Source organism: Paroedura picta, chromosome 4 (assembly GCF_049243985.1).
Source record: "Paroedura picta isolate Pp20150507F chromosome 4, Ppicta_v3.0, whole genome shotgun sequence".
NCBI classification, from domain to species: Eukaryota; Metazoa; Chordata; class Lepidosauria; order Squamata; family Gekkonidae; genus Paroedura; species Paroedura picta.
Genome location: NC_135372.1, coordinates 47,489,045 through 47,505,877, shown reverse-complemented (window position 1 = coordinate 47,505,877; position 16,833 = coordinate 47,489,045). Strand labels below are relative to the sequence as shown.

The following is a 16,833-nucleotide window of genomic DNA, read 5'->3' as shown; positions in this document are numbered from 1 at the left end:
AGGTCTACGCCCCAACCACTGCTGCTGAAGAGGATGAAGTTGATCAGTTCTATGAAGCCCTACAACACCTTCTAGAAGCAACGCCCAAAAATGATGTGCTTATCATCATGGGGGATTGGAATGCTAAAGTAGGAAGCCAAAAGATAACCGGGATAACAGGCAAGTTTGGCCTTGGAGTACAAAATGAAGCAGGGCACAGGCTGGTAGAATTTTGTCAAGAGAATACAATGGTCATAGCAAACACTCTTTTCCAGCAACCCAAGAGACGACTCTACACATGGACATCACCAGACGGTCAACACAGAAATCAGATTGACTATGTGCTCTGCAGCCAAAGATGGAAAAGTTCTATCCAGTCAATAAAAACAAGACCAGGAGCTGATTGTGGTTCAGATCATGAGCTTCTTGTTGCAAAATTTAGGCTTAAATTGAAGAAAGTAGGGAAAAGCAATAGGCCACTCAGGTATGAACTAAATCATATCCCTGACGAATACACAGTGGAGGTGACAAATAGATTTAAGGAATTAGATCTGATAGACAGAGTGCCTGAAGAACTATGGATGGAGGTTCGCAACATTGTACAAGAGGTAGCAACTAAAACCATCCCAAAGAAAAAGAAATGCAAGAAATCAAAATGGCTGTCTGAGGAAGCTTTACAAATTGCTAAGGAGAGAAGGGAAGTGAAAGGCAAGGGAGAAAGAGAAAGATACACCCAACTGAATGCAGAATTCCAGAGAAAAGCTAGAAGAGATAAGAATGCCTTCTTAAATGAACAGTGCAAACAAATAGAAGAAAACAATAGAATCGGGAGGACCAGAGATCTTTTCAAGAAAATTGGAGATATGAAGAGAACGTTTCATGCAAAGATGGGTATGATAAGGGACCAAAATGGTAGGGACCTCACAGAAGCAGAAGAGATTAAACAAAGGTGGCAAAATTATACAGAAGAACTATACAAGAGCGAGCTTAACATCCCTGATGACCACAATGGGGTAGTTACTGACCTGGAGCCAGACATCCTGGAATGTGAAGTCAAATGGGCCTTAGGAAGTCTGAGTAACAATAAAGCTAGTGGTGGTGACAGCATTCCAGTTGAACTATTCAAAATCTTAAAGGACGATGCAGTAAAAGTGCTACACTCAATATGCCAGCAAATTTGGAAAACTCAACAATGGCCACAGGATTGGAAAAGGTCAGTTTACATTCCAATTCCAAAGAAGGGCAATGCCAAAGAATGTTCAAACTACCGCACCATTGCACTAATTTCTCATGCTAGCAAAGTTATGCTCAAAATCCTACAAGCTAGGCTCCAGCAATATGTGGACCGAGAACTTCCAGAAGTACAGGCAGGATTTCGAAGAGGCAGAGGAACTAGAGATCAAATTGCCAACATACGCTGGATCATGGAGAAAGCTAGGGAGTACCAGAAGAACGTCTACTTCTGCTTCATTGACTATGCTAAAGCCTTTGATTGCGTGGAACACAACAAATTGTGGCAAGTTCTTAAAGAGATGGGAATACCAGAGCATCTTATTTGTCTCTTGAGAAATTTATATGCAGGTCAAGAAGCAACAGTGAGAACTGAACATGGAATCACTGACTGGTTCAAAATTGAGAAAGGAGTTCGGCAAGGCTGTATACTGTCGCCTTGCCTATTTAACTTGTATGCAGAGCACATCATGAGAAATGCGGGATTAGAGGAGTCACAAATTGGGATCAAGATTGCAGGGAGAAATATCAACAACCTCAGATATGCAGATGATACCACTCTAATGGCAGAAAGTGAAGAGGAACTAAAGAGCCTGTTGATGCGGGTGAAGGAGGAGAGTGCAAAAGTTGGCTTGAAACTCAACATCAAGAAAACAAAGATCATGGCATCCAGCCCTCTCAATTCCTGGCAAATAGAAGGGGAAGAAATGGAGATAGTGACAGATTTTATTTTCCTGGGCTCCAAGATCACTGCAGATGGGGACTGCAGCAAAGAAATTAAAAGACATCACCCTGCCAACAAAAGTGCGTTTAGTCAAGGCTATGGTCTTCCCAGTTGCAATGTATGGCTGCGAAAGTTGGACCATAAGGAAGGCCGAGCGTCAAAGAATTGAGGCTTTTGAACTCTGGTGCTGGAGAAGACTCTTGCGAGTCCCTTGGACTGCAAGGCGAACAAACCGGTCAGTCCTAGAGGAGATCAGCCCTGACTGCTCTTTAGAAGGCCAGATCCTGAAGATGAAACTCAAATATTTTGGCCACCTCATGAGAAGGAAGGACTCCCTGGAGAAGAGCCTAATGCTGGGAGCGATCGAGGGCAAAAGAAGAAAGGGACGACAGAGAATGAGGTGGCTGGATGGAGTCACTGAAGCAGTAGGTGCAAACTTAAATGGACTCCAGGGAATGGTAGAGGACAGGAAGGCCTGGAGGATCATTGTCCATGGGGTCGCGATTGGTCGGACACGACTTCGCACATAACAACAACAACATAACAACAACAAATTTGAGCAAAATTAGAATTACACAAATGACCTTCAATTTTTCAGATTCAGCTAAATCCAAAAAGTATCATTTTTTTCTGAGCACATATTCCTTTCCATTGCCTGAGAAGGGGGCAGAGAATACCCAAACAGTTGATTTGTCATGGTCAGACCCTTTAAATGCCTCCTCAAACCTATACAAGAACAATGCTTGTGAAGGCTTGGGGAGGTATTTAAAGGGTATGGTGTCAAACAATAATTTAAAGGATTCTCTGCTGCTTACTATAGTTTGAAGAGGCCTTTAAAGGGCCATGATCTCTCTCTCTCTCTCTCTCTCTCTCCCCCCCCCCTCCCTCCGCCCCAGTCTTCTCAGGCATTGGAAAGCATTTCTGTGCCTGAGAAGGCTGGGTGGGAGGCTTTTAAAGCACCCACCAAACAGCTAATCAAGACAGATCAGTGGTTGGTGCACACTTCCCCTCCCAGCCTTCTCAGGCGATGGAGATGCTCTCTGCTGCCTGAGAAAGCTGAGGACAAGAGAAATTTCAGCTAGCCAAATTGTAGCCAAATCACCAAATTGTGATTTGACCACTGCTGATTTGGCTGGTTTAAAAATAGTGTTGAGCAATTTGGCTCTGATATATCTGAAAAGTACCTGAATCAGCATTATTTTGGGTACTTTTCCATTTATCCAAACCAAATCACCCATTCCTAGTGCGTCCACTTCCCTCCCTCAGAGGCACACTTTTCCCTCAGTTTTGTTTTCCTTCATAGACTGAGCTGCCCTACTAATGTGTTTTCTTCTTTGCTAAAGAGCTCTGGCTGACTCACTAGGGCTGATTCTGCACAGTTTGGGCAGGTGCTCATATGGCAGTGGGGTTAATCCCCACTTCCATATGACATTGCTGCCAGCCCAGCCCCCTCCCAGACCTGGTGTATTACATTGTTACACAATCCCACCTCCCTGCAATTTTTCAAAAATCCCCCACTGCCCCCACCACATGGAAGAACGTGTGTCCTCCATTGGGACACAGGAAGTGGCAGTGGTGCAGAGCAGCCACATACGATAGGATGCCTAGAACCTCATGGTTGGGGACATTCCCTGAATAGAAGTGTACTGAGCCACTGAGGGACTGACATATATGGTTAGTAGTAGGCTGGGCCAGTTTGCAGGTTTCCCATACAGGGAAATAACTGTTCTGCTCTTAATGCCTGAATCATATATAGACATTCCACTGCATTCTGTTACTATATCAACATACTTCCTGGTTTTTATCCTAACTCTTGAAAGATGACAATGAGAATATGAGCAGAAGCCAGACTGGGCCGAAACAAAAAAATGACCTGTAATGGCTGCTTTGTCTGTGACAATAAGAGTAGGACAAACAATGACTTATCTCACAACAAAGTTACCGTCCAGTAGAACCTTTAAAACCAACAAAGTGTAAGCTTTCGTGTGCATGCACAATCTATGCTGATAGAAAAGGGGCACCGAGCCTCGGCTCCTTCCTCCATACCGATCAGTTCCAGGGATCAAGGGAAGGCAGCATGTGAGAGTCCTGCTGGAATCTATCAGGATGCAAACAAAGCTGTTTTCTCAGCTCCAGAAAGAAAAGACAGAAGGCACACTGTTCCAGTCCTTCTGAGGGATGATGATGATGCTGATGCTGATAAGAGTAGGTTTTTATATGCCGCTTTTCTCTTCCAGAAGGAGTCTCAAAGTGTCTTACAATCACCTTCTCTTTCCTCTCCTCACAATAGATACTCTGTGAGGTAGATGAGGCTGAAAGAGCCCTGATATCACTGCTTGGTCAGAACAGCTTTATCAGTGCCGTGGCGAGCCCAAGGTCACTCAGCTGGTGCAAGTGGAGGAGCAGGGAATCAAACCCGGCTCACCAGATTAGAAGTTGGCACTCCTAACCATTACACAAAGCTGGAGAGGATGAAAGTTCTTCAGGACAGTACATCCTTGACAGTTTAGTAATCTTTCAGTAACAGCTACAGTGCAGCTGCAATCTCAAAATTCAGGGGCAGCCTCTTTGATCTCTTTAAGGGCTCTTGGAGTCTATTTGGAAAATCCTTTGCCTAAATCTGTAAGGGAGGCTGATTTAGGATGGCATTTTGAGGCAGGGAAAACTGGATAGCTCATTGGATTATACTTTCCCCCTCTGAAGCACACAAACACAAAAATCAGTAAATAAATGCCAACAAATTTGTAGATAGTTGGTCCAGGTTAAATGGCACCCTGTTGACTTTTTGCAGCTCTTGCTATTAAGGTTGAATGATTAGTGGGGTTCTCTCTGTGCAGGGCTGATTGAAGGGACGCGAGGCAGATGGTGACATAACCGCTGTTGATCTGTGATAAGATACAAGCTATAAGTTGTTTAAGGAAGGCCGTACTTTGAATCACATATGGTGGAGCAGAAGAAAATAATTGAAGTCCTTAATCAAGGCTGGACAGGGGAGAAACACACAAACTTGAGCATAAAGGTTTTGCTTTTCAGTAAATGGAGGGGGACCAAATGTACTACATGATGAATGGATTGCTGTCAGGCCTTCCATATGTTTGGACAGCTTCCTTTTCCCCATCTATCAGGCCAACTCTCTCTACATTAAGTATCTCCTCACAATCTACTACTTCTGCAGTCATTCATGGATCATCGTGACCAGGATATGATAAATGAACCTTCCCTCTTCTCACCATGACAGCAGCTTCATAAATTCTGTGAGCTCCCTTGACCTCTGTGCTGTCATCTTCATTAGCATGCTATTTAGAGACAAACACCCATCGTTTCCAATTCTGAGAGTCCCAACATATATATTGGCAGGTATCAACTGGCCTCAACTCAAAATTTCTGAATAATTTCGATACAAAAAGAAGAAGACAAAGGAAAGAAGTTACAAGTTATCTGGGTTGTTTTGCAATTAAACTGACCGTCAGGCAGGGAAGGATGCATGAGGCTCCAGGCTTCTGACCAATCATTTCTCCCGAAGCAGAACGGCAAGCAGGCGAGCACTTTGATGGGGACCGGTGATCATCAACAGTTCTGCGCCATGTGAAATAGCAAGCCGGTCAGCATTCTAGCAAGAAATAAACAACTGGTCAGCACTTTGATGGGAAACAAGCAGCAGCAATAATCAGCCCATCAGCACTTTGATGGAGAACAACAATAAGCAGTAGCCTGGCACCTCTGCAAGAGCAAGTTGGTCAGCATTTTGAATGGAGGGACGATCATTCAAGCAAAGTGCCCTTATGCTAAGATGCAAGATAATCATTTAGACAACTTTGCCCTTGTCAAAAGGGCACAGCCTGTTTTTAATTAATGAACCACGTATTAAAAGCTTAGAAAATGACAGTTTGGGACAAAAGCTGGCTTAGAACTTGCCATCTGCTTCCCATGACAAAACGGGAATTACTGTTGTTCTTGGGAAGGGAAAGGGGAGATCTGACAATTTCTGTCCTCCCAAGGTAGACTTCCTTCTTTCCTTGCTGTTGGTGTTCTGCTGATTACCAGGAACATAATTGAAAATGGGCCTGCAGTAGGACATGAGAAAAAGAACCTCCCTGCAAGCTCCATGCCTGCTCCTGTGTCTTGTAGGACAGGGGTAGTCAACTTGTGGTCCTCCAGATGTTCATGGACTACAATTCCCATGAGCCCCTCCCAGCGTTTGCAAACACTGGCAAACGCTGGCAGGGGCTCGTGGGAATTGTAGTCCATGAACATCTGGAGGACCACAGGTCGACTACCCCTGTTGTAGGATACAAGCCTTTGTCCTAATTCATGTCCTAATTCATAAGAAAATGCATTTGTTTCTCCCTAAGTTTATTTGGCTGGACTAGAAAGACTGCTTATCAAATAGGTTCATTTAGTTCTGAGTGCTATTGATCAGATTTTCTTATGCCTGTCTACGAAAGGTGGTACATCTGCCTTCTTCCAAGAAGATGCCATGCATACTTTAGTTGTTTTAAATAAATTCATTACAAAGCGTATCAGAGGGAATTTGTTTTGAAGAATATAACAGAATCCAAGATCAGAATCGAAGATTATAATAGCCTCTTTTAATGGTGAATATATAATTTACACCTCCCTTTGGAGACCACTTCAATTCCCTTGTCCACTGAACATAGCATGTAAGATATTCTACATCCATTTTGTGTACAAATGTCCCTAATATGTAACGTTCATTTTTTGCAAGGTAGACACATCAGTCAAGGAATTCCTCAGCTTGCAACATCTGAACAGCGCTGTTAATGATGGGACATTTGAGGGGTCATTAATTCACAGGGATGCTGAAAGTTGGAAGCACTTAGCAGATACACACAGAAGCAGCCACAGAAATAAAAAGTTTTTTACATTGAGCACACTGTGGTCAGAACCAGCTGTCACTGTACTTGCATGACCACCATCGAAAGCAATGTCCTGTGTAATGTCCAAACCACATGAAGTGATGCCACCATGGTATGTTTTCATGTTCCACATAATTAGCTGCCACTTGTGTGGAAAGTAGTCTCAGAACACAATGATATCATATTACCTGTGTCATACTGTTAGAACTGGAAGAGATAAAAGGAAGAAACCATGGATCCAGTAGATGAGTTCATGACAGAAAGGAGCTTTCCAAATGTTCCGCTTTCACAAGCACCCTGCTGTTTCTTCCAAAACTCCTTTCTGGGGATCTGGAAAGCCACACATGCAAAATGTACCACAGGACAAGAAAGAGGTTTAAATCTGGTTACGTTTCCTCCATTTTCCCATCATAACTTTCCATCATCATCATTATCACCATCATCTGTAACCACTCTGTAGGAGCGGTAGGAATAAAGCAGTAAGGGCATTGTGGCCAAGGCGAGTCTGTGATAAAAACTCGAGGGGAGCCAATCCGCTGTGCGGCTCCCAATTGGCCCCTCTGAGCATCAGTCCAGGGCGCTCACTGACTGCATTTTGAGGCGAAGCGCCTCCCGACCCCTCTTCCCCCACACCTCGCCTCCATTGCCACTGTGAGAACAAAAACATTCCTTATTTCATTGTGCGCCTAACCGTTCTGCTTCTGCCCTTTTGCCTTGAGACTGGCAGCTGAGGCAAGGGCTGGGGAGCTGCTTTACACCGCCTGAAAGCTGTAAATTTCACTCCACTGCCCTTTTGCCTTGAGACTGCCGGCGGCCGAGGCGAGAGCTGGGGGTGGCGGGGTGGGGAGCTGCTTCGCTCCACCTCATAGCTTTAACTTTCACTCAGTGGCCGCATGGCCCAATCAGGAGTTGTTGACCAGCTGACAGCTCTGTGACGCTTCCCCTGCCCCCTCCCCAAGCCGCTCGCCAAATGCCCGCCTCCACTCACCGTGCAAGAACCACGCACCTCCAGGAAACGGCGAGACCACGCACCTCCAGGAAACGAGCCCCCAGACCCAGAACTCCATGCTATGCCCCATTACTGCATATTCCCACCTACTATATCTTTACTTTCCTAAACCTCTCCCATCCATTCTGCCCAAAACACCACAAACACCCTGCCACCAAGGACACTCTCTAATCCACCCTTTCTAGCGCCCGTTTTATTTAAACATTACAACGGGCTTTAAATCTAGTAGGAATAATAAAATGATTTTAATTTATCCTACCTAATTCACTGTTCCTTCATATGGGACATTTTACTTGTTAAACTCTCTGAGTCCTCAGAAGAGATTTAGACAAAGAAAGAAAGAAGGAGACGTCAGGGATAGATCTGCTTTGCCAACAGCTTCTACAGACTTTCCCACTGCACCCAGCTCATTTGAGGGGATGGTTCACTTTCTATCATACCTGCATAAAAGCAGAGAACACTAGCAATTTAGCAGCAGTCCAAAGAAGATCTGGCTGAATTACTTTTCCTGTGATAGAGGTACATCAAGATGGGGTCTTGGCATAGGAGTAAGCTATTATTTCCTTCAAGTCATAGCCTAGAGAAATCAAGAACTTCAAGGAAATTCTGCTAGCAGAGAGAGCAGCATTCAGATACTCCCACCCCATTCTTATTTCCCCCCACAACATATTTGTTTATATTGTAGCCAAAGTGGAAATTCACCTAATCCAATCACATTTGCTAAAATATTGCTTTGGGTCTTTGGCACTTCTCATCTGAATTTATAATTATGTGCAGTCAAAAAATGAATGCACTGGATCTATGGAGGACCCCCTGAAGTATTACTCAGGCCTTGAGGACACTCAAAATCCATCTCAGGCAACTCTTCCCAGAAGAAGAGCAAACAGCCAGTCCAGAGTGCAGGAAATGTTCGGTTCATGAAGCACAGCGGATCAGTTTGTACTTTTTTGAGATTGTCAGCCCCCCCCCCCTCCGGAGGTTGGCATCTCTAGAAATGTGTGAAAGTCAAATGTAGGCAGGAGTCGGGTGGGTCTAATAGATCTGTTAATTCTAGTGACACACGAAGAAGCCTGGGAACCCCAATTCCTGTGATGGGAAAGCACCAGTGTGCATAGAATCACTAATAAAATAAAATGCTTAATAAATAAGAAGTTTGTTTCATTTCTGTGTGTACAGTATGCTAAATAGAAAACCTTTACTGAGCAGAAAAAGGAAGTATTAATCTCAGCTATCATAAAGCCCATCATGCAAAACAGCAATTCTCTTAAAGGAAAATGATCTGTGTGATTTGGATGTGTTCTGGGGAGATCCCCAGGCAACACCAGGCAGTTGGCAATCCTAGGACCGAATAATATATTTCCTCCAGGTGGGATCTGGGACCCCTGGAATTACTGCTCATCTCCAGATGGCAGAGATCAGTTCCCCTGGAGAACTTGGCTGCTTTGAAGGGTGGATTCTGTGGCATTGTGCCCCACACAGAATCAGGGATGCCAGCCTCCAAAGTTGGGGACTCCATACTTTCTTCTTTGCTATTAGGGTATGCAACAGGAGAGGGAGCAGGAGGAGGGGCTATGAGCTATTAAGAGCCTCTCTTCCTTCCCCCGCCCAAGCCAGCCTCCCCACACAAGACATGGCTCCCTTTCCTTTACAAGCTCACCAGCTTCAGGCAGAACCCCCCCCCCCAACACACACACACACACACACACACACAAACTGGCTCTCTGCCTTTCTCCTTGCTATGGGGCATACAGCAAAAGAGGAAGTAGGGGGACAGGCTACGGGCCAGCCTCGTGTCTGTCTGTCTGTCTGTCTGTCTGTCTCCTCTTTTGTCTCCCCCACCCCAGCTACCATCCTCACACAAGCCCTGACCCTCTTTCCTTCACAAAACTCACCGGTTTTATACAGAATGCACTCCCCCCCCCCGAAAAAAACCACCTGGTTTTCTGCCTTCTTCATTGCTAACAGGGCATGCAGCAGGAGAGGAAACAGGGAGATGGGCTATGGGCTATTAAACGCCAGCCTCAGGTCTTCCCCCCCCCCCCGGCCACTGTTCCCACACAAACCCTGGACCCCTTTCCTTCACAAAGCTCACAGGTGTTTTTTTTTTTTTTTAAGAACCTCCCAATAGCAGTAGAAGAAAGGAACATTCTCCAAGGATTCCAAATACTACCAAGCAGGCTTGATGAGGACTCTGGGCAGGAGAGAGACAGTAGGCAGTTTAAGTTGGGAATAAGTATGCAGGCTCCACCTCCTCCCAGCCGGGAAAACCATCAGTAGTCTAAACCACTCATGCTGGAGGGGAAAGGGGAATGAGGGAAATGGCCAGTTCCCAAGCCTAGTTAAGGCAGCAGGGGAAATGCCAGGGCCCCTTCTAACCCCCATGCGGACCCCTGGGGGTGCCTAGAACCCCGGTTGGGAAACACTGCTCAAGAGGCATCAGCTCGCTATGAACAGATCTTTCTCCTCAGATAGCTTTCTTCTCCTTTGTTCTTCAGACATCTCTCATCTCTTTTCAGCCAAATCCTTTACCGTTCCCTTTCCTTCTCTTCAGCCAACTCCTGTGGCCACCCCCAGAGACCAAAACAAAAACAAACCCCCTTTACCTCACAACTCTATAGCTGCAAACAAAGTGCGACTGGCTTGGCAACAAATATGTCTCAACAGGCGCGAGAAACTGTCACAAGCTCTATCACCGGAAATCACATTCTTGTTCGAAATATCAACAGGACGTCGCTTTAGTCATAAACAATAATAATACGTGCTATAAAACTGCATCCCTTGTTAAATGTTCTGTGTCTTTCCTGAGATTCTAATTTCAAATGCTACATACATTTGAAAGAAGATAACAGTAATCTGAGTGACATTGTCTTTTTCGCATTCCGTGATTGGTGTCATTTAAATGTTCTCCTCCCCTTGAGCTCACCGTGAGTATAACCTGGGAGGAAGAGTCCCCCAGTGAAATTAGTGAAAGCTAAATGCTTGCAGTGGTAAAACATGATGATGTCTTTCTTCCTATAGTGGAATGAATTACAATCGTTATACATTTTTCCTCCTCTTTGACAAAGGGTATAATGGGAAAGGGAAGTGGTACAAATCAAATCTAATTGATGTGGAGGAAAGTGTGTCAAAAAAGAAAATTAGTGGTGAAGTTAAACTGTTAGCATATTAACTCCTTGCAGCTTGGTTCTGCTCAAGGGACAATTTTTTAAAATTGTTGCATGTGAATATAGCAATCCTTTCATGCCCTCTCCCCAAATATGTAATTGACCCTGTAAGAGCTGGCAGTGCCTACCTTATGTTAAGACCCACAGCAGTAGTCTGGAGCTAACAAAGGAAACTGAGCACATGATTTAAATGTGCTGAATGGGAGAATCAAGCAGTGGGAATAATTCACATAGACGTCCTCCTCCAATGTGAGATCTGCAGGTGGGCAAGAAAGGCAAGAGATCCACCAATGGTCAAGATCACAGAAAATGTCACTACACAAAGAAGGGAGCTTAGTCTGTTCCAGCAGAAGCCTGAAGCAGACTAAAGTTTGAACAATTCTGAGGTACCTCCAGGACCTCCCTAGAAATAGCTGCTGGGCATTAAAGGAGTTACATGAGATTGGCCCTTCCCCTTTAATTTTTGGTGTACAGTTAGTCAGATAGGGAGGGGTTTGAATCCTGGACCATGACAAAAGAACCCTTTTGTTTTTGCCTGGAGGATAGTATTGCAAGATTGCAGTGCTACTGTTAGGGTTGCTGGTCCCCTCCAAAGCCTGAAACAAGATTTTGAAATTGTGAGAGAAGGCAGAGGGCTCATAAGGTTAAAAAACCAACAACACAAGATGATCATACAACAAACCATAAAAACAAGCCCAGGAGACATAGACAGCACAAAGCAGACTAAAATAATATTTATAACACAGTCTTCTGGCAAGAAGCAAAAAATAAGGACAGCTTAAAAGGATGGAGTCTCTCAGTCAACATCTTGGATCAAAAAGGTCTAAACTAAGGTAAGGCAGCAACAGCTAAGCTTCAATCATGAGGGCATTCTAGGGTTAACAGGTCCTGGTAATTGACAGGGAATGGGGGACTTATAAGGAGAAAGAGAAAGGCCTAGGCCTTATTGTTGGCATTACACAGGAAGTGATATCATCATGCCAGCAACATCTGGGCAATACTCTGATATATGGACAAAACCTCTATGATAAAAACCAGGACTACTATAGAGATTTTGTCTAAATACCAGAGTATTGCCTGTACAACACCGTGGGATATGGGTCACAAAGCCTAGGCTTCTCCTTTCTCCTGATAGATTCCCTCCACCAGCCAGGTGATCAGTGGCTGAGAATCAGGCCTGCTGGCAGAGAACCTCCACATCCACTAGGGCAGGGGTAGTCAAACTGCGGCCCTCCAGATGTCCATGGACTACAATTCCCAGAAGCCCCTGCCAGGGAATGCTGGCAGGGGGCTCCTGGGAATTGTAGTCCATGGACATCTGGAGGGCCGCAGTTTGACTACCCCTGCACTAGGGGATTTGGCAGCCGTGGGGCATTCCAAAAGGCAAGATGCCACTGCAGAGAAACCTGGTCTCTGGTTGCCGTCCAACTCATGTCTGCAGGTACAGCCACAAACTGCAAGGCTTAGAAAGAGGTTCTTAACTTGGCCTTTCAGTGCATTTTTCAGATGGATCCTCCATGTTGGAGTAGTAGACTCTCTGCAGGCTTCACAGAAAGGTCCCTGAGTTAGAGGAACAGGAATCACTCGGGAAAATATACTTGACAGTAAATTTCTCTCTCACCCTCCCAAACGTGCCAGACCTGCTCATAACACTGGCCATATGGAGTAATTTGTCAAGTCTTAAACTAGGGCAAAATAATTAGGAGTGGAAAAGCATTCAAGATCATTTGAGCAAGCGGTGTGATAGATATCAGATTTTACAGCTGCCATGGGGGCCTTCATTTTCATTTCTGTCAGCCAGTAATGAAAGTCTGGTCTAATTTTATAACCTCTTGATTGCTCACTTTCAGTCATCTCTGCTGAGATGACTGAAGTGGCAAGAGGAAGGGCAACAATAGTTATTGATAAGAGAAATTCAAGGATTGTCCCACAATGCAGGATGACAGGATGTTTTAGATAATGGCTTCCTGTAGAGAAACAAGCTTCCTACCATGACTCATTGCCACTACAGTATCTCACTGGGTATATTTAGAAAAAGGTTCTTATGGGGGGGATGATTTGTGCAGTATCCTGAGTGGATTGCCATTTCTGGCCTCAGCAGAATTACACAGAAGGAGCAATAGTGAGGGACTGAGAAACACTATGTTATACTGAGAGAGAAAAAGATACACCACAGCTGAACTATTAGGAAACTTGTTCTGAAGAGTCATGCCATTAAACCAACTGAACTATAAGTTTTTGAACACTGGCTGTTACTCCATCAAAAATGCAAGCTTATTTCCAAACCTGGTACTGTGGGGAATAAAATAATACAGGCTCTTGTCCACATAGAAAGTTGACAGTTCATTTTTGCCTCATTTCCTGCCACAAACTTGTTTATTCCCTCCAACCAGCATAGCCCAGGAATGGATAACTCTGTTGTTGAAGAGACACAGGAAATCAACTTTTCTTTTCAGAGAAGATGTAACCCTGAGTCCACTAGAGGGAGTTAAAGAGTTGGGGTATTCCTTATAAGGAAGAAAAGGCGTAATTTCTCCAGAAGGATTGGAGGCCTGAAGCTGCAGGGAGAAGCCCCTCCCCCAGAAGCACATCTTTAACCCCTCCTATCGGAGCGGATTAAATAATTCAGTAAGGGCCCCAAGGGCGGCCCCTGTCCGTGATGAAGAAGGGTGCCGATCGGCCCCTTCCCCCAGACTGACAAGCGGAGGGCCCAACAGGCAGGCGCCTCTCGATCCGCTCCCCCTCTGCCATGGCCCGCATCCGGCCGCCCGACGCCATTTCCTCCCTACCCGTGGCCAGGCCAGGTCGCCTCATGGCTGCACGCCTCGCAGGACCAGTCCGTGGCGGCGGCACTGCCTGGCCCTGGCTGGCCGCCGCCCAAGGCTGCGGGAGCGCTGCTGGCGCCAGCCTGACCACAAGCCATGCCTGCCGCACCGGGCCCAACCCGTCCGCGAAAAGGCTGCCGCCCCTCGCCACCCGGAGCGCCCGCTGCCGCCACTTCTCCAACAGGTAGGCCGCGGCCCAGGGGGGACCTTGTTGAGTGGACCACAGCCGGACTCGCGTGACGGCCCGCCAGCTGGGAAGCCACCAAGTCGCCCCGCTGCACTGACGATGCCTGCTAGCGCCCGCTGTATTCCCAGTACAGCAGGCTTACTTTCTAGTCTTTGCATTAAAACTATATTATCATTTTAGAAGTATTGGAGGCAAGAATCCCTCCCCCCTCAGAAGCATGCCTTTGTATATAAACTATATTAACATTTTAGAAGGATTGGAGGCCTGAAACTGCAGGGAGAAGCCCTTTCCCCTCAGAAGCACACCTTTGTATAAAAACTATCTATTAACATTTTAGGTAAGGAATTCTGCTGCCACTTGTATCCTGATGCCTTCCATGTGGAGAATGAAATGATAGCAGAGACTTCTGTGAGGAACAGAAGATCTTCCAACACAGCACAGCTGCCAGTTGATGCTTCTTCAAGGGACTGCCTCGACAGAAGTCATAAAGACTGAGGCCCTGCTCTGCCGAAAGACAACAGACTTGAATGGTTAACTCCTGGTTGCTGTTGGATGTGTTGAATTATTGTTCCAAATATGGTATCTTCTGAAGTTGGGTTACAGCTATTTCCATAAATGCAAGAGTCACAAGGTGGGATCACACACTGTCATAGATGTGAACTCTCCCTTTTTCAATAAAAAAGTATTTTTGACATCGTTGTTTAAACTGATTAGGTTACAGTGACACACCCAGAACAGTGATTCACACAAAAACCCAGGAGGGTGGAGTCCTCTAGTTCTTACTTCTGAGCATGCAAAATCAATGGAACACCTTGTTATGAATAAACCTGTCTACCAAGTAAGATCTAAAAAAGTAATCTGTTCTTCCACCTTTGCAACTAAGGTGGGTGGTGAACAGAGATACGAAGGTGTCTTTCCCATGAAATACCCTCCAATCAACAGCTTAAAGGTAAAGGTAAAGGTATCCCCTGTGCAAGCACTGAGTCATGTCTGACCCTTGGGGTGACGCCCTCTAGCGTTTTCATGGCAGACTCAATACGGGGTGGTTTGCCAGTGCCTTCCCCAGTCATGACCGTTTACCCCCCAGCAAGCTGGGTACTCATTTTACCGACCTCGGAAGGATGGAAGGCTGAGTCGACCTTGAGCCGGCTGCTGGGATTGAACTCCCAGCCTCATGGGCAAAGCTTTCAGACGGCTGCCTTACCACTCTGCGCCACAAGAGGCTCTTTAATCAACAGCTTAGCATCAAGCTTAAAAGGTAAAGGTATCACCTGTGCAAGCACCGAGTCATGTCTGACCCTTGGGGTTGACTCCCTCTAGTGTTTTCATGGCAGACTCAATACAGGGTGGTTTGCCATTCCCTTCCCCAATCATTACCGTTTTACCCCCCAGCAATCGGGGTGCTCATTTTATCGACCTCGGAAGGATGAAAGGCTGAGTCAACCTTGAGCCGGCTGCTGGGATCGAACTCCCAGCTTCATGGTCAGGGCTTCAGACAGCATATCGGCTGCCTTACCACTCTGCACCACAAGAGGCTCTAGCATCAAGCTTGTTAAGCTATAAACACAAGGGGGAAACTTGATTATTCACATTCGGTTCTTGTTTCCTCTCTGCTGACTGCTATTTATTTTCTGGTGGCTAGTAGTTTCTCTCTATTTTTTATCTCTGGATGTTTCCATGATGCAAGATGTTGTTTCATTTGCTGCTATGTTTATTGAGAGGCTGTGTTACTTTGCTGTTGCTGAATTGTTTTATTGATGAGCTGATTTTATCTGTACACAGCTTAATTGTTAGTATGCTAGTTTTGCCGTTATTGTATTCTGTTTTATTTGACGGTGTTCTGAACTGCTGCAGGCTTTATTTTTATTTTAATGGAGAGCATGGCCTACAAGTGTCTTAAATAAATACAGGAAAAGCAAGCTTTTTGATGTGTGAATGAAGCATGCCTCCAGATTTAATTCATAAAACAGCGTGCTGCACATGTCAGAGGTTTCAGCGAGTGTGTTAGATGATGGTGGGACTACCAAAGCATTTCCCCCTCCAACTGGGGTTATCGGAAAAGACAGCCTACTTGCAGAGACATTCTTCCTTTGCCCCTCACATGAGGCCATGCTTTGGAGGCCCTGGGATTTCCTCAGTCAAATGAAGTACCTGATATGATTGCAGGGCCCATGCTTCCTTCCTATTGGTGCACCTCTCTGTACTAGCAGGAGCAGATCTGAATCCCAAAATGGGAAGTTCCGAAAAATGTAATAGTTACAGGACACAACTAAGATCCATTCCATACCAGGCTGCTGGTGCCAGCACTTAAAACCCACTCAGGGCTGTCCCACCCTTGAGTACCTCCTCCTCCAACCAGCTTGCCTATCTGTCCAGCAGCCAGCCAACTGCCTTCCATACCCAACTCCCTACTACCCCCTCCTTCCCTCCGAGGCTCAGAGGCTGAAGATCCCTTCTGCATGAGAACTGCCCCTGCCAGTGAGTTCCGTAACAGCTGTCTGCAGCCTTTCCATGTCCTGGGGGGAAGGAGAGGCCATCCACAGAGTTCTTCTATCCCTCCCGCCCTACATCTAGAGCCCATTGTATTCCTGAATGCAATGGGCTTTGTCCCTAGTCCCTAATATTATATAATGTTCATTAATGTGCGAACAAATTAGATAAATGCGTGTATTTTAAAATTATTTTTATACCCCGCTTTTCACTACCTGAAGGAGTCTCAAAGCAGCTTACAATCTCTTTCCCTTCCTCCCCCCACAGCAGACACCCTGTCAGGTGAGTGGGGCTGTGGGAACAGCATGTGGAGGAGCTGAGGATCAAACCCAGCTCTCCAGCTCAGAG

The 16,833-nt window shown here is 45.7% G+C and overlaps 1 long non-coding RNA gene across 4 annotated transcripts in view; it reads right to left on the bottom strand.

Moving 5' to 3' along the window:
• The window catches only part of LOC143835306 (uncharacterized), a 148,994-nt gene extending 137,757 nt beyond the window's left edge, over positions 1–11,237 (bottom strand). For all 4 annotated transcript variants that reach the window (XR_013230076.1, XR_013230077.1, XR_013230078.1 and 1 more), the window contains exons 1-3: positions 11,112–11,237; positions 6,999–7,140; positions 5,398–5,543 (exon numbers count right to left, since the gene is read on the bottom strand). This is a non-coding gene — a long non-coding RNA (uncharacterized LOC143835306). The remainder of the gene's footprint in view (positions 1–5,397; positions 5,544–6,998; positions 7,141–11,111) is intronic.
• Between the last annotated feature and the right edge of the window lie 5,596 nt (positions 11,238–16,833).